At 43.8% G+C, this 16,267-nt stretch overlaps 1 long non-coding RNA gene across 3 annotated transcripts in view; it reads right to left on the bottom strand.

The window, feature by feature from the left end:
• LOC142662878 (uncharacterized) overlaps window positions 1-16,267 on the bottom strand; it is a 291,564-nt gene that overhangs the window by 268,169 nt on the left and 7,128 nt on the right. For 2 of the 3 annotated variants that reach the window (XR_012851023.1, XR_012851020.1), the window contains exon 2: window positions 3,194-3,290. This is a non-coding gene — a long non-coding RNA (uncharacterized LOC142662878). Of the gene's footprint in view, window positions 1-3,193; window positions 3,291-11,506; window positions 11,590-16,267 lie in introns of those variants that run through there. The other variant, XR_012851021.1, reaches the window with a different exon arrangement.

Genomic DNA, 16,267 nt, shown 5'->3' with positions numbered 1-16,267 from the left:
GTGTAACCAACACGACTCCAACTCTTTTAAGGCACAGGAACAAGGTAGCACGGGATACAGATAGCAGGAATGGGAACACTGGGAACAGGAAAACACTAAGGCTGGGTTCACACGACCTATTTTGAGGCGTAAACAAGGCGTATTATGCATCGTTTTACGCCTGAAAATAGAGCTACAATACGTCGGCAAACATCTGCCCATTCATTTGAATGGGTTTGCCGACGTATTGTGCAGACAACCTGTCATTTACGCGTCGTCGTTTGACAGCTGTCAAACGACGATACAGCCTCGTCAAAAGAAGTGCAGGGCACTTATTTCAGACGTAATTTGAGCCGTTCTTCATTGAACTCAATGAAGCACAGCTCAAAATTTACGGCTGTCAAAGAAGCCTCGCAAAATGCGAGGAGGAGCAATTACGGCTGAAACGAGGCAGCAGTTTTCTCCTTGAAAACAGTCTGTCATTTCAGACGTAAAAGCCTGCTACCGTGTGCACATACCCTAAGGGAGCATTTGCTGGACTGACCCAGGAAAGCACAACAATGCTCAGGCAATGAGTGAAGGGGCAGGGCCCTTCATATAGTCTAGGGTGATTAGACAATTCTAAACATGTGTGCGCGCTAGCCCTTTAAGGTCGGGACTGAGCTCACGTGTGTGCGCACCCTAGTGGTCACTGCAGTCCAGGACAACTCATATGCTGGCATCTCCGGGAAGGAAGGCGTCGGCAGGATGAGAGGAGTCTGCGGGCGCGGACGTTACACGTATCAATAAGGCATCATGCATACTAGAGAGAGCCATGTGTACAGAGGCACACAGAGTCCCTGCATCTCTGAACTAGCAATGCTTCTAGGGGAGAGTACCTCCATAATACAGCCTCCAATGGAGAATGCATCTATGAATCCAGAAAAACACTTACAATGGGCATTGCCGATAATAGAAGTAAATCAGAAATTTGCTATTTGAAGGAGTTCTCTGGGACCTTAACACTGATGGCCTATCCTTAATGATTGTGTTGGTCTGTCCTCCGAGGCCCCCAGCGATGAGCACAATGAAGCGGCTGTGCCTGGCGCCTCAGCTTGTCCCATTAAAGTGAATATGCTGCTATTCCTATGTAAACATTGAATGGTCCCTTCATTGTGTTGATCATGGGGGGGGGGGGGGGTCATGCATACAAGCACACTTGGCATCCCTATTGTATGTATCATAAATACACAGCCCCTAATATCCTATGAAGCCATTCTGTTACTCTGTGTGCCTATTTTTATATGGAGTACATGAGGAAAAGAATTGCTGAATCTTTCATCTCACGGTGCTCATACATTCTGTCTAGTATACGGACTACTCAACCCCATAGATTTACTGAACACCTTTGACTGACTGTTGTATTGAAAGAACCTACACCAACTATGCAAACAGCTCAACTGGACTTGAAATATTCATCTCCCTTAGTGGGAAATATTACCATGGTTATGGAAGTTGCTTTTTTTGCACTCGAGCCATATAATTCACAAGTCGGCAGATTCCATACATTTGCAGACCCTCAACATATTGAAATGATTTATAGTATAAAGTGGATTTCGACATCTCAAGCTGAGAGGCACTTCTATAAACAAAGAATATGACACATTATTAAAAGCTCAGAAAAGCGGTTCTCACAAGAATCAGAGCTCACTGCAGATAAAGATGACTGGGGGTGAGGAGAGCCCCCTACTCTGGTTAATTTCACATCTACTTTTACTCACGCATCATGGAGTATATTTAATAAAATCCTGCTACGCAAAAAAAACAGGGAAGAAGCAAAAAATCTTTTTCACATGAATACATTATTAAATATCTCAATGGGAGCTACTTGCAGTGTGTCACGACAAGAACCCCTATCCATATGCCCTATTAGGCTTCTCATCAAGGTGGGGACCCCCGTTCAAGACCCACCACAATAAGCCAGGGCTCACAAGGATCGTCGCTCACTCTGGCAGACTGTGTCCATCTATTTAAGGCTGTATGGGACTCTCCCGTTTCTGAGCAATATATCCATTTGGTGCCAGTCAGCTACAATGGTGTTCTGCAATTCCGAATATCCGCTAATTTGTCCTGCACGTATTCTACCAGCCCCAGCTTATGTACGACTACGTCTCTATCTCTCGTCTTCGTACTGTACTCCAGCCTGACTTCACATCAGCTGTTGTCAACGGTGACTATTCTGGAATAGCGACCTGGCGATTCCCTCAGAAAAAGTGCATACCTCTGTGAGGAGTTTGAGAACGGATAATCGCTTAGACTCCGCTGCGTGGTCTAGCCTATGCCAATCCCGGTAAGTCTACCACCTGTCGGCATCGGTCACAGCAGTTGCTGCAGGGGTAATGTATGGTTAGACACAGCTTCCCCCGGCAAGAACAGCTGATCGCCAGAGGTTTGGAAAGTAAGACCAGCAGTGAACTGATGACTGGACAAGATTCTACATTAACATGTGGCATTTTTTTAAGGAATAATTTACGAATAGTAAATGAAGCAATATTCCTGCTACGTCATTATCGTGTGACTGGTGCAGGTTCGACTGTTGAAACACCCACCGATCACGAAAATAACCTCCGTGGCTTCAACCACTATATTTATCCATGCGCTATCTCTTGTATTGCAGCTCAGTACCATTTCAGTGAAAAAACTGCCCTTATTTGCGGACGCAAATTGGACACACTCGCGTGAATAAGGCCCTAAAATCATTGCGGACATTTCCTATTATTCCATTTGGCAAGCCAATGCGACATGACCTACTATAGAGCGGTCGGAGAAATGTAAAAGTTACAGACTGCAGCTTATGAGATTGGATCCAGATGAAAGACCATCTTAAATTATCCGCTTAATGGATAGACAAGATGAAATTTAACCCTATATTACTATTCCAGCAATATAATGGTAAGCAACCTTGCTATGAGAGAATTATGGGATGATACGTCAGTCTGGAGAATCATCCTACTGTTTAAAAATCATAATAATCCCATGTGAAATATAGGGCTCTGTATAGTGTCCAGAATGTTGCTAAAATCTTCCACTCAGCCACACGGAAGAGGTTCCTTTACTAGTTTTGCCCAGGAACGACAGCAAATGATAAAAAAAATATTGTGTTTCATTCATACTACGTTTTAACAGAAGATGAGGAAGTGGTGGTTTAAAAGACTTTCATTGTTCTAGTACAAACCTTGTACCAAGTTTTCTCGGCTGCCTTAGGACTGCCTGCGGGTAACTCGATCTACGCTGTTTTTCTGTATTTTCTTCCGCTGTGGCTCTGCTCCAGGCTGCACAAGATGAAAATGTGGTCAGATTGGACAGGCAACAGTACATGTATACATATATGGTCTGGAACAGAACAAGATAGCCGATGTGAGGTCAAAGAACATCCACAATATCATACACAAAACCGTCACCACATCACCGTTCTAGTGTTAGGAGGTTGAAGGGTCCTTGCCGATAGGTATATTATAAATTAATTATAGTATATGGAGAACAGATCAGCATTTTGCGGCTTTTATTTCTTCTACCAATGGGTAAAAGTTTCTCAAAACATTTGCAATTGCTAAACAGCCCATCCAAGTTTCTGGGAGTCAGGGTATGTGCACACGTAGTGACCAAAAACGTCTGAAAATACAGAGCTGTTTTCAAGGGAAAACAGCCCCTGATTTTCAGACGTTTTTTGAGCAACTCGCATTTTTCACGGCGGTTTTGGAGCTGTTTTCATTGGAGTCTATGAGAAAACAGCTCCAAAAACGTCCAAAGAAGTGTCCTGCACTTCTTTTTACGAGGCGTAATTTTACGCGTCGTAATTGCCGTGTTATACAGCGTTATACCCATAGAAAGTAATGGGCAGATGTTTGACAACGTATTTGAGACGTATTTTCAGACGTAAAACGAGGCAAAAAACGCCTCGTATACGTCTGAAAATAGGTCGTGTGAACCCAGCCTCAGGGGCTGCAAAACTGCTTACTTGGGCTGAGTTGTACCTCCTGTGCCAGCTCTCTCCCCTCCATATGCCCTCTTTCTAGAGGTCCTAGAATAACTGGAAAAGTTTTCTGCATCATTATATGAGCTGGAATTTTTAAGGTGCTTAGATCTTACACCCAGCTGTCATTTTATTCGTACATTTTTGGAGGAATAACAAAGGAAATTGGACAATGCAGAGTTCTAAGAAAAGATGTTCCAGAATTGTGATTTCATGGGGAATGCAAGTATTTTTGGAGGAATAACAGAGGAATGGCACAACTCAGAGTTCTAAGAAAAGATGTTCCAAAAAATGTCACAAGTGCAAGAATTGCGACAATTGCAAGAATTCAGACCATATTGGAATCCTTTGATTATCACAACTTTATCCCCCATAGAGAAATATTTGGGTAGATGGACTAATATGCGCACTTGAAATGTGTCAAATAATGTAATATAATTTGGCACATTTTAGTTTAGAACAGATGTTTGCAACTCCCCAGACACGGAGGCCTTATTCACATGAACGTATATTAAGTCGTGCTACGCGCGTGAAAATCACGCGCGTCGCACGGACCTATGTTAGTGAATTTACGGAATTCAGACAGTCCGTGATTTTCACACAGCGTATGTGCGCTGCATAAAACTCACGACATGTCCTATACTTGGCTGTTTTTCGCGCATCACGCACCCATTGAAGTCAATGGGTGCGTGAAAAACCTCTGTGTGCCGCGCGTGATTCGCGCTACAGTAGTAAGATGAATGAATGAAACAAGAAAAGCACCTCCTGCTTTTATGTTTGTAAACATAAAAACAGAGTGTCACCATGCTGCCATATGCGTGGAAGTCACGCAGGCATGCACCACATACTGATGCCACACTGAACTTTTGCGCGCGCAAAGTGCATCGTTTTTTGCGCGCGTAAAACGGACACGTTCATGTGAATAAGGCCTTGAAAAAAATAAAAATAAATTATGAAACGGGGACGTGGCTTAAAATGTGAAAATTTCCCCCAAATGTGCCAAAGATCTGGCACAAAATTCTGTCGCAAAGTAGGCAAAATCAAAGTTGGTATAACGAGAAAAGCGTCTAGCATGTCCAGCCAGATGCACCAAATGTATCATACAGCATGCACCTCTGTGATAAATTTGGTGCATCTTCCGACTGCCTGGTCTAAGATCACACGCTCTTACACAGCTTAGTGAATCTGCCCCATTGAGTTTGCAGTAATGACGTCATTTTAAGTCAGGGGTGACGAAATCGCATTGCGGATCATTAGCCTTATTCAGCACACCATAGTTGAATTTCTAAAACCCTGACAAGTGAAAACACAACTCTACAGCCCTGTCTACTAATGGACAGGGAGCTTACAATTGACTTCTGCTCCCGGCAGCAAACAATGAGACTATTAAATACTTAGCTAGCATAAGGTCATAAACTGACTTCATTTGACTAAATGACTTGTTTCTATAGTTTAGCCTAAGGGTATGTTCCCACAGGCAGAAGACGCTGCAGATTTTCTACAACGGAAAACCTCAGGTAATTTGGTCATAGAAATCCGCAGCAAATTATGTGTTTTTGCGCAGCAAATTTAGTGTCAAGCATTGATTATAGTAAACCTGTGGATTTCCACTGCGTAAACGCTGTACAAAACGCAGCTTGCGTATTTTAGAGCAGAATTTATGCTCTCCATTGAAGTCTATGAGCCAAACAAGTAGCGTCTCCACACAGAATACGCAGCATAAATTAAGATGCTGCTGATTTGAAAGTCGCACCGCAGAACACTTTCCACATGACTTTTCTGCATTTTGTTTTTGCAGCGTGAGGCGTAGGGTATGTTCACACGCAGTGAGCAAAAACATCTGAAAATACGGAGCGGTTTCCAGGCGAAAACAGCTCCTAATTTTCAGACGTTTTTTTAACAACTCGCGTTTTTCACAGCCGTTTTTGGAGCTGTTTTTCAATGGAGTCAATGAAAAACGCCTCCAAAAACGTCCCAAGAAGTGACCTGCACTTCTTTTGACGAGCCGTCATTTTACGTGCCGTATTTTGATAGTGACGCATAAAATAAAGGCTCATGGGAACAGAACATCTGCCCAAAAGCAATGGGCAGATGTTTGTAGGCGTATTAGGGGCGTTTTTTCAGGAGTAATTCGAGCTGTAAAACGCCCGAATTACATCTGAAAACTCTGCGTGTGAACATACCCTTACATTTGCAAAATCTCATTCACTTTGCTACTACCGTACATGCTGTGGAACTTCCACACAGAAGTCCGTTGTAGATATTCTGCCGCGTTTATGCGGTGTGGGAACCCGGCCTTAGGCGCCATGCACGGGACCGTAGTTTTCATCCGTAATAGCGGATCAGGTAATTACGAATAAAATTTGCAGACCCAATCATTTCTATAGACCACGGACACCCTTCTGTATATTTACGGATGTGTGTCTGGGCCGTAGAAACGATCCGCAAAATATAGAACATGTCCTATTCTTGTCCGCAATTGCGGCATTGACTCGCCCATAGAAGTCTGTGGGCGCTTCCGCAGTTGCCGACGGCTGCAAATGTGCATCCATATTTGCGGATCCGTATTTGCGGACAGTAAAAATCCTTACGGTCATGTGCATGAGGCCTTAGACTGAGATTCCACAGGGTGTTTTGATTGTTTTTTTACTGCAGTTTTGCAGCGATTTTCATGCGCTTCTTAATTGCTGTGAAAACCTCATGCGTTTTATCACGAATCGAAGTGATTTGGATTCACAGATTTGGTCCCTGCAGATATTACAGGTGAAGGACATGGCTTCAAGGAGAACTCAAGCCACATGCACACCATGCGTATTATGTGCAGCAGTAAAACCGTACCAGAAAATAAAATGAGATTTCAAGTAATCTCATCTGCAGGTAAATTGACCTGCGTTGCAGTTTTTAAAACCTGCAGCGTGACAATTTATCTTGCGTTTGTCTCAGAATTGTATCTGACAAGTTTATAAAAAAGTATAAAATTCCCACCTGTTTCCACAAATCTAAAAGCGGAAATCCATATTGCTGCAGAAATGCTGCAGATTTTCCACAGTGGATTTAATGTGAAGCAATGATTATAGCAAAGTTTATGTGCAGCTGCGGATTTTCCGCGTTTTTCACTGCCATTCCGCTACGGAATCTCTGTACAAACTGTCATGCTGAGAGCGGTCGTCACGGCTACATAAGAATTTCAAAACCACAAAAAAGGCCATACTCACTAGGTAGGTGGGTGGGTGAAAACCCGTTCCCATCAGGACGCAGACGGGTCAAAGAATGCTGCAGAAGGAGTGTGCATTAAGTAGTGATAGCCCTACTATCACTACTTAATGCACACTCCTTCTGCAGCATTCTTTGACCCGTCTGCGTCCTGATGGGAACGGGTTTTCACCCACCCACCTACCTAGTGAGTATGGCCTTTTTTGTGGTTTTGATGATCTTTATGTCCCATTTTTTCTGTTTGTGTTTTTAAATTAGGAACGAAAAGTTCTGGTTAGGGACTCGCAAGGCACTGGGGACCCTTGACGTTGGGTTGCGAGCTTTGCGTATTTTGGCCAAAATAACAACTAATACCCCATGTTTCATGGATATTTCTTACTACGTATACTACACTTTTTTTCAGGACGCAGCCGGGTCTTATATGCTGGGAGGGCATGATGTGCTGGCGTTTGGTTTGGAATGCAGAGCAGCCCGCTTTAGCTAACACTAGCGGCGTTACAAATAGGCTGTTATTCGGCAAGATACGCCATGCCTGACGACCAGCACATTATCCCTCCACGTATTACACATAGTACTGACACCCCATGTACTATTCACAGCACTGACCCCTATTTATCACATTTATTTATTTATTTATTTTTATTACATTATTACACACTTTCATACATACATATTTATTTTTTACCATCCATTCACACCCTAGCACTACACTGACACTCATTTATCGCACACCTTTGAGCACTTAGTCCGCCACTCCCCTCAAGACTAGTGGGAGTGGCTATCACTACTTAATGCACACTCCTTCTGCAGCATTCTTTGACCCGTCTGCGTCCTGATGGGAACGGGTTTTCACCCACCCACCTACCTAGTGAGTATGGCCTTTTTTGTGGTTTTGATGATCTTTATGTCCCATTTTTTCTGTTTGTGTTTTTAAATTAGGAACGAAAAGTTCTGGTTAGGGACTCGCAAGGCACTGGGGACCCTTGACGTTGGGTTGCGAGCTTTGCGTATTTTGGCCAAAATAACAACTAATACCCCATGTTTCATGGATATTTCTTACTACGTATACTACACTTTTTTTCAGGACGCAGCCGGGTCTTATATGCTGGGAGGGCATGATGTGCTGGCGTTTGGTTTGGAATGCAGAGCAGCCCGCTTTAGCTAACACTAGCGGCGTTACAAATAGGCTGTTATTCGGCAAGATACGCCATGCCTGACGACCAGCACATTATCCCTCCACGTATTACACATAGTACTGACACCCCATGTACTATTCACAGCACTGACCCCTATTTATCACATTTATTTATTTATTTATTTTTATTACATTATTACACACTTTCATACATACATATTTATTTTTTACCATCCATTCACACCCTAGCACTACACTGACACTCATTTATCGCACACCTTTGAGCACTTAGTCCGCCACTCCCCTCAAGACTAGTGGGAGGGGCTATCACTACTTAATGCACACTCCTTCTGCAGCATTCTTTGACCCGTCTGCGTCCTGATGGGAACGGGTTTTCACCCACCCACCTACCTAGTGAGTATGGCCTTTTTTGTGGTTTTGATCTTTATGTCCCATTTTTTCTGTTTGTGTTTTTAAATTAGGAACGAAAAGTTCTGGTTAGGGACTCGCAAGGCACTGGGGACCCTTGACGTTGGGTTGCGAGCTTTGCGTATTTTGGCCAAAATAACAACTAATACCCCATGTTTCATGGATATTTCTTACTACGTATACTACACTTTTTTTCAGGACGCAGCCGGGTCTTATATGCTGGGAGGGCATGATGTGCTGGCGTTTGGTTTGGAATGCAGAGCAGCCCGCTTTAGCTAACACTAGCGGCGTTACAAATAGGCTGTTATTCGGCAAGATACGCCATGCCTGACGACCAGCACATTATCCCTCCACGTATTACACATAGTACTGACACCCCATGTACTATTCACAGCACTGACCCCTATTTATCACATTTATTTATTTATTTATTTTTATTACATTATTACACACTTTCATACATACATATTTATTTTTTACCATCCATTCACACCCTAGCACTACACTGACACTCATTTATCGCACACCTTTGAGCACTTAGTCCGCCACTCCCCTCAAGACTAGTGGGAGGGGCTATCACTACTTAATGCACACTCCTTCTGCAGCATTCTTTGACCCGTCTGCGTCCTGATGGGAACGGGTTTTCACCCACCCACCTACCTAGTGAGTATGGCCTTTTTTGTGGTTTTGATGATCTTTATGTCCCATTTTTTCTGTTTGTGTTTTTAAATTAGGAACGAAAAGTTCTGGTTAGGGACTCGCAAGGCACTGGGGACCCTTGACGTTGGGTTGCGAGCTTTGCGTATTTTGGCCAAAATAACAACTAATACCCCATGTTTCATGGATATTTCTTACTACGTATACTACACTTTTTTTCAGGACGCAGCCGGGTCTTATATGCTGGGAGGGCATGATGTGCTGGCGTTTGGTTTGGAATGCAGAGCAGCCCGCTTTAGCTAACACTAGCGGCGTTACAAATAGGCTGTTATTCGGCAAGATACGCCATGCCTGACGACCAGCACATTATCCCTCCACGTATTACACATAGTACTGACACCCCATGTACTATTCACAGCACTGACCCCTATTTATCACATTTATTTATTTATTTATTTATTTTTATTACATTATTACACACTTTCATACATACATATTTATTTTTTACCATCCATTCACACCCTAGCACTACACTGACACTCATTTATCGCACACCTTTGAGCACTTAGTCCGCCACTCCCCTCAAGACTAGTGGGAGGGGCTATCACTACTTAATGCACACTCCTTCTGCAGCATTCTTTGACCCGTCTGCGTCCTGATGGGAACGGGTTTTCACCCACCCACCTACCTAGTGAGTATGGCCTTTTTTGTGGTTTTGATGATCTTTATGTCCCATTTTTTCTGTTTGTGTTTTTAAATTAGGAACGAAAAGTTCTGGTTAGGGACTCGCAAGGCACTGGGGACCCTTGACGTTGGGTTGCGAGCTTTGCGTATTTTGGCCAAAATAACAACTAATACCCCATGTTTCATGGATATTTCTTACTACGTATACTACACTTTTTTTCAGGACGCAGCCGGGTCTTATATGCTGGGAGGGCATGATGTGCTGGCGTTTGGTTTGGAATGCAGAGCAGCCCGCTTTAGCTAACACTAGCGGCGTTACAAATAGGCTGTTATTCGGCAAGATACGCCATGCCTGACGACCAGCACATTATCCCTCCACGTATTACACATAGTACTGACACCCCATGTACTATTCACAGCACTGACCCCTATTTATCACATTTATTTATTTATTTATTTTTATTACATTATTACACACTTTCATACATACATATTTATTTTTTACCATCCATTCACACCCTAGCACTACACTGACACTCATTTATCGCACACCTTTGAGCACTTAGTCCGCCACTCCCCTCAAGACTAGTGGGAGGGGCTATCACTACTTAATGCACACTCCTTCTGCAGCATTCTTTGACCCGTCTGCGTCCTGATGGGAACGGGTTTTCACCCACCCACCTACCTAGTGAGTATGGCCTTTTTTGTGGTTTTGATGATCTTTATGTCCCATTTTTTCTGTTTGTGTTCTACATAAGAATTTGATAACTGATCAACAAACTTACTGCCACCTAGATCTGTTTTTGGTAAACTCGGATTAATATGTCATTTTGACCACGATTGCAGTAAGACCACATCACACAAAATACATGCAGTATTACCGCAGCGAATGTTCCCTTATTATACAACCTACTCTACAAGCATGAGAGCAGCAATCTGGTTGCTATGAATAAGGGTATGTTCACACGCAGCGTTTTCAGACCTAACTCGGACATTTTATGCCTCGAATTATGCCTGAAAAAACGGCTCCATTACGCCTACAAACATCTGCCCATTGCTTGCAATGGGTTTTAGGATGTTCTGTTCCCACGAGGTGTAATTTTACGCGTCGCTGTCAAAAGACGGCGCGTAATAAGACGCCCGCGAAAAAGACGTGCATGTCACTTCTTGGGACGTTTTTGGAGCCGTATTTCATTGACTCCATTGATAAACAGCTCCAATAACGGCCGTAAAATACGCCGTGAAAAACGCGAGTTGCTACAAAAACTGCTAAAAATCAGGAGCTGTTTTCGCCCGAAAACAGCTCCTTATTTTCAGAGGTTTTTGGTCACTGCGTGTGAACATACCCTAACTCCGCCGGTATAGATTTCCCCTGAATGTTCATATTTATATCTTACCAATTATTAGGGTATATGAAGCTGGACGGATCTCTTCACCTCCTCACTGACAGGAAGCCGAGCAGCTGATTGTGACTTTGGGCTGCAGCTGGGGAGTTGGATCTGATTCACTGATCACTTCACCTCAGCTGCAGTTTTCTTATTTTAGCAGTTAAATTAAAGGGGAATAAAAAACGCATTATCGCCGTGAAGCCCGGGGCTAACTGGGGCTATGGATGGATGTTTTTGTAAGGCCAACATCACACACACACACAGTTTTGATGCAGATTTTAGATCCATTTTTTTAGCCAAACACAGAAGTGGACACAAAAGAAAGGAGATGCATGAGACTTTTCTTTATACCTTTCCTTCGGTTTGGATCCACTTCTGGCTTTGGCTCAAAAAACTGAGCCAACAACTGCATCAAAACTGTGTGTGTGCGATCCCGGCCTTCGGCTGTAAACATACGTTGCGGTTTGGCCGTGCGGCCGAAAAACCACACCGAAGAAACGCATGCGTCTTTGCCGCGGTTTCCGTGTGGTTTTCAGCTGCAATGCAAACAAATGCGACAAAACCGCACCATGTGAATACACCCGTACGACAAATGCACACGACGCGTCATATGTGTGGATTTGCAACACATTTTCCCATTGCAAATCCGCAGCGTGATGCAGTACCAGCAAAGTAATAAAAGAGATTTCCAGTAATCTCATCTACACCTTCCAGAATTTTTCCGCACATACATTGACCTGCGGTACATATTTTAAAATCCACAGTATGTCAATTTATCTTGCGTTACTGCCTGCGAATTGTATGTGACAAGTTTATATTGAAAAAAACTCAAAATCCGCAGCACAAAACTGCACATACTTCTAAAAACGCATAAAAAACCGCACTATTAGGGTATGTTCACACACACTAATTACGGACGTAATTCGGGCGTTTTTGGCCCGAATTACGTCCGAAAAATGCGCCTCGATAGCGTTGACAAACATTTGCCCATTGAAAGCAATGGGCTGACGTTTGTCTGTTCACACGAGGCGTATATTTACGCGCCGCTGTCAAAAGACGGCGTGTAAATAGACGCCCGCGTCAAAGAAGTGACCAGTCACTTCTTGGGGCGTAATTGGAGCCGTTATTCATTGACTCCAATGAAAAGCAGCGCCAATTACGTCCGTAATGGACGCGGCGTTCAAGTGCCTGCACATGCCGTTACGGCTGAAATTATGGGGATGTTTTCTCCTGAAAACATCCCCGTAATTTCAGCCGTTACGGACGCTGCCGTGTGAACGCTGCCGTTACGGACGCTGCCCTTAGGTGCAGATTTAACCCGCGGAATTACCTGCATATACCTGCGGTTTTGATGCAGATTTTCTGCACCAAATGACGCAACATCTGCATGTAGCCTTAGGGTTTATTCAGAAGTTGTCGTTAAAGTGTGGTTAAACCCGCATAAAAAACGGATCTGAAAACCGCATTCGTTTTACCATGATTTGATGCGGTTTTCAATGCAGTTGTGGTAAAAAAAACAAAAATGCAACCACATCGCTTGAAATCACTGTAAAAACATGCGATTTTCGGATGCGTTTTCTGATACGGTTTTAACCACACCTCAACCGCAACGTCTGAATACACCCCTGAATACACCTCTTTTGAAAATATGTAGACAAAAATTATTTGCACAGAATATGGATATGGTGGTGAATGAACGTGAAAGCTAAAAAGAAATGGCCGCCTCATGTGTCTAGTTATTTTTGAAAGGTAAAAAAAAAGACACACTTTTTTTAGGGATGAAATATTTGATGTATGCCAGACTTTATTCACAAACACCACTTGGGAATCCACTCTTTGTACCTTCAAGGGTAATATTCTGTGATCTACAGGGCATTCTCGTCATATGTTGTCACGTGACGGCCAGTACACCCTTGTGGCATATTACTTCTATAGAAAACGCCATATTTTAGATGCCAAATCTAATCATAAATGTCTTTTCCAATTATAATTGTTAATCCAATGGCATCTGTAGCAGAACGTAACACATTGTGCTGGAATTCAGTTATTTCCTCACATGGGAGCCTTGTCAAGCCACTACTTGGCCTTGGGGCAGCCAGACAAGAAATTACGGCCTTGTACATATAGTTTTCCTAGGAATAATACAATAATTCCTCTTACAAAGAGAAACTACCTTGCATTACTGAAAATAACAGAACTGTGTATATTTCTATGTATGGTTAAAAAAAAAACGTGGAAGGGTTGTTTTTTTGGGTATTATGGCATTTGCATTTTTTCACTTTTTATGCACCCTGTACGAGTATATTCATGTAAGTAAGAGGACTTGGCAAACAAGTCCGGCATCAGCACCGGGCAAACTTGGGTAGATATTAGGGCCCAATCTGGTGCAGAACTTTACAGCAGGATTCAGCCACAGATTCCAGCCTAAGGATATGTTCCCACAAGTCGGATATGCTGCATAAAAGTACGCAGTGTATACCTCCTAGAACCCACAGGGAATTCTGGCCTGAAAAACTGCACCAAATTGTGGGGCAAATTTTCGAGCGGAATCTCCGTTGCAGAAAACAGTGCTGGAAAAAAAAGTTAATATTTACCCCCCGGGCATTGTCATAGCGATGCGTCCCTCTGTTCTCCATGCAGCTCGGCCTCCTGTGATTCAACTGCAACCTGTAATTGGCTGCAGAAGTCACATGGGATAAAATGTCATCCCAGGAGAGAGGGCTGCACGGAGAATAGAGGATCGTGTCGCTATAACAAGGCCCAGGGGGTAAGTATTGGCTTTGGTATTCACTTTAACCCCTTCCCTAATTTAAATTATTTTTATGGCGTTCACCGTGCAGACTAAATAATGATATCTTGTAATAGTTTGGAACTTTACGGATGCGGCTATACCAGTCATGTTCATTTTTTTTTAAAAAAAATTTACATTGTGCTTGGGGGAAAATGGGAAAAGGTTTTTTTTTTTTAAACTTTTAATATCACTTGAACCAGAGATCGTTGGATCGCTTGTATGATATACTGCAATACATCGTTATACTGGCACTCTTGCCGGAAAGATCAGGCCCCCAGACTGCCATGCCAATCATCATGCCAATATGTGGCACCCCATGATCGCGTCACGGGGGGCCATGGCAGTGTTACAAGGGGCCGCCCCCTGTTTCTAACCACTTAAATGCTGCGGTCGCTATCGACAGCGGCATTTAAGGGGTTAAATGAGCGGGATCACGCTCGTTACACTGAAGTCATACCTCCCAACTTTCAAGTATCGCAAAGACGGACAACACGCCTCTAACCCTGCCCAATACCCGCCCATGCACACCCGGTTCAGCCCACACACTATCATGCTCCCATAGTGCATCCCCTCTGTATAATGCCCCCATAGAACCCCCACTCGGTATAATGCCCCTATAGCTGCCCCCACACAGTATAATGCTGGCAAGACTCTGGCTGGGGATTCTGCTCCAGGAGAAGGCCCTGACGTTACTGTTTATATATGAACAGTGACGTCAGGAGTTTCCTCTAGGAGCGAAATCCCCAGTCAGAGTGCCGGCAACGCCATGGCCGGGTTACCGAATCAGGAGTAGAGCCTGACGTCATTATCCATATATGGACAGTGAAGTCAGGGGTTCCCTCTAGGAGAGGATTCCCCGTTAAGAGCGTCGGCAATGCTCTGTGGGGGATTCGGTTCCAGGAGTAGCCCTTGACGTCACTGTCCATATATGGAGAGGAATCCCTGGCCAGAACGTCGCACCTTGAGGCTTCCCTGAGCTCAGTGCTTAAAGTAGCGCTGTGCCCACGGAGTCCTCGACGAGTGGGGGAGCTCCCTCTCCTCCTCCGCTCTGTACTAATGCTGTAGCAGGGAGCTAACAGTTCCTTGCTCCAGCATTAGATTCAACTATAGCTGCGTCCTGAGGGCGCAGATACAGTTGACACCAGGATATACTACAGGCCACCTGGAGCAACGGGACACCGCCCGGAATCCAGGACTGTCCCGAATATGGGACGGTTGAGAGGTATGCTGTAGTGACGTCTGTAAGATACAGCCGACACGCTCGTTCTATGGAGCCGGCTCAGCCCGTGAGTCAGCTCCATATTCCTCCACCCGACGTGCGGCGTATATACACAGCAGATGTCAGGAAGGGGTTAAACAAAAAAAGGACTTTTTTGGGGAGTTTTTTTTTGCGGAATCGCAGCTTTCTGCCTCAAAAATCTAAACATTTGCTATTTGCTGTGGGTTTTACCTCACCATTGAATTCAATAGCCAATATCCCACAACAAAAGAGCACTGCAGGTCAATTTATGAATGTTTTCTCAGCTGATTTTTTGTGTAGCGCATGGATGAGATTTATTCAAATCTCATCTGGTATGTGCACACGCAAACTCAAAAATGGCTGAAAATACGGGGCTGTTTTCAAGGGAAAACAGCTCCTGATTTTCAGCCATTTTTTTTAGCAACTCGCGTTTTTCGCAGCGTTTTTTACGGCCGTTTTTGGAGCTGTTTTTCTATAGAGTCTATGAAAAATGGCTCCAAAAACGGCTCAAGAAGGGACATGCACTTCTTTTTCGTTGGCGTTTTTTTACGTTGGAACAGAACACCGTATTTCTCATTGGAATCAATGGGCAGATGTTTGGAGGCATTCTGCTTCCGATTTTTTTAAATAAGCCGTGTGAACATACCCTGTAATACAATGCAGATTTCCACAATGAAATCTGTTGCAGAAAATCCGCAGCTAATCCGCCCTGTGTGAACATACCTTGTGGGTATGTTCA

The sequence above is a fragment of the Rhinoderma darwinii genome, chromosome 11 (genome assembly GCF_050947455.1).
Source record: "Rhinoderma darwinii isolate aRhiDar2 chromosome 11, aRhiDar2.hap1, whole genome shotgun sequence".
Taxonomy (NCBI): domain Eukaryota; kingdom Metazoa; phylum Chordata; class Amphibia; order Anura; family Rhinodermatidae; genus Rhinoderma; species Rhinoderma darwinii.
The sequence above is the reverse complement of the archived record's forward strand: the minus strand, read 5'-3'. Positions and strand labels throughout refer to the sequence as shown.